Source organism: Austrofundulus limnaeus, unplaced genomic scaffold, assembly GCF_001266775.1.
Source record: "Austrofundulus limnaeus strain Quisiro unplaced genomic scaffold, Austrofundulus_limnaeus-1.0 Scaffold6, whole genome shotgun sequence".
Classification (NCBI taxonomy): domain Eukaryota; kingdom Metazoa; phylum Chordata; class Actinopteri; order Cyprinodontiformes; family Rivulidae; genus Austrofundulus; species Austrofundulus limnaeus.
The window spans coordinates 3740007-3742243 of NW_013952408.1; the positions used below are offsets into that span (position 1 = coordinate 3740007).

At 38.3% G+C, this 2237-nt stretch overlaps 1 protein-coding gene across 1 annotated transcript in view; it reads left to right on the top strand.

The window, feature by feature from the left end:
- dpp6b (dipeptidyl-peptidase 6b) overlaps positions 1-2237 on the top strand; it is a gene marked incomplete at its 3' end in the record, with an annotated part of 89182 nt that overhangs the window by 28589 nt on the left and 58356 nt on the right.

The following is a 2237-nucleotide window of genomic DNA, read 5'->3' on the forward strand; positions in this document are numbered from 1 at the left end:
GATTTCTTTGTATGCATGGATCACTTGGGTTGTTACCGACATCTGGTGAAAATTTTATGTCATTAGCAATGTGTTCAATACTTATTTTACCTGCTGTATGCTGTCCCTGGTGTGTTCATATGTATATGCACGTACATACATGCTCAACAGGTATCAGCTAAGTAGCAGATATATATCAGATACATACCCAGTAAGTACCTCKTWTGAGTAGGCCTACCTTTTAAGAACTAATTATGCACCTGGTAATTACTWGGTKCTGACCCTGTACCTGGTACATATCAGGTATGCTTCATGTATGTCCTTACTGGGTAAGTGCCAGGRACTTACCTGRYATGTATCTGGTACATAYGYATCTGTMCRTTTGAGATACTTGCTTGGTAAGTATTAGGTACATTCCCAGTAAATATCTAATAAGTGCCACATGTGTACCTGGTAGGTCTGACAGAGCTCTGTTAGGTCCAAAACACTGCTTCAGATAAACAATAAAACCTTTCTTCATACATAAAAGATACCATTAGAAGTTCATCTTCTGTTGTTAAACATTATTATTTGAAACATTTTGTTCCAAACTACCAAAAATTGTCTTTTTCTTTGAAAAAAAAAAAAACTGGAAAAGTTTTAAAATTCTTTGCAAGATCTGTTCTGCATCATGTTGCTCAGGCGTTGATAATATTTTTTTAGACTGCTCTTCATCAAGAAAGCAGTTATTTGCTGTCTGGATGCTGTGGGTAAATAAAAAAAGATGCATTTAAATAAATATGTGTGGAGGATAATGTTTTTCCACCTGGCGTTGTTAGTTTTAAGTGGCTGCTTCAGTTTTCTGCTCCACGGTTCGGAGAGGGCAGCTGATAATGATCAGTTTTCCAACAAAACAGTGGCAGCTGTCATCAGTCAGGTACACAGAGTTTCTCCCTTTTTTTAATAGACTGATGGCTGTGATTTGAAATAAACAACGCCAGGGGTGTAGAGCAGTTCCAGCTTTAAAAAAAACTTATTTCCATTTATTTAATTCCGATTTATCTAAAACCAAAATAACTAACTAACTAAATAAAAAGATTAGCTGCAAAAGAAGCCCTGCTTTGACGAATGTGCTCGTTTGAGTTTAATTTAGAGCGCCATAAAGATGTCAGATAAGCAGCTGATCACTGGGGGGAGCTAGCAGGCAGAGGAAGAGTTTCAGGTTTATTGGCAGATCCATAAAAAGCTGACTGCGGGTCCCCTGGAAACAAACACATCACCAATAACTTAGGCAAGAATGCATTCAAAGCTTAATGCTTTTTGAACTTTGGCAGGCAGGATTTATTTAACGAGCTCAGCCCGGAGATGCTGTCTCGCGGAGCAGACGGATAATGAAGCTGAATGGAAATGATCACGTAAGCTAATACAAATGAGTTTTTAAAGAAACCTGCTCTTATTCATTTGACATCGTCTTTTTTTTAGGGAGATAATTGCTGCTAGGCATCTATCTGCTGTGACATTCACTCTTTGTTCCCGGCACCCACCGCTGTTTATTGAAGTTCTGCAGAAAGCACTCCAGTCCCTTGCTTTTTTTTTTAAAGCCAAATTCGTCTTGTAAATGGTGCCTTTTTGGCTCTCACTTTATTGACACCTTCCACTGTTAATTTTCCGGAGAGCGCTGCTCTGACTGAGGTGAGATTTAATCTCTCGCCGAAYGGCTGCAGAAAGTCTGGCATGGGATGGAAACGGATGATACGGAGAGGACGACGGGGATTAAACGGACTTTCAGCTCAGAAGTTCAGACTTGGCAGAAAGTTGCGGAGCTCCTGGAGGACACGAGGTGTGAATGCAGGGATTGATACAGAATAAAGATGCTCAGGTCTGCTAAATGATTGATTTATAATTCAAACACTTGAAAACACGACTTCTRCATTAAAAAATCAGAAAATAAATTAACTGTTATTTTATAGCATGGCTGTACAAAAGTAGATTTGTGCTTTTTTTTAAAGAGTCAAATGTTTTCAGTGTTTTTAATTTCAGCCTACTTTGGTTAATTTACTTAATGAACTGTATATTTTTTAATCAAGTTTGATATTAGAAGTTTTACAGTAGATGCCTCCTGCCAAAAGACAAAACGTGGGCGATAATGTTTTCATGCCAGTGTGTGTGTTTGTGTGTCTGTCTGTTGGCAAACTCATAATCTATTAGATGAATTTTAGGTCATATTCAGACCTGATCATTTGCTCCGTTTTAAACGAACCAGAGTTAGTTTCCAGCGT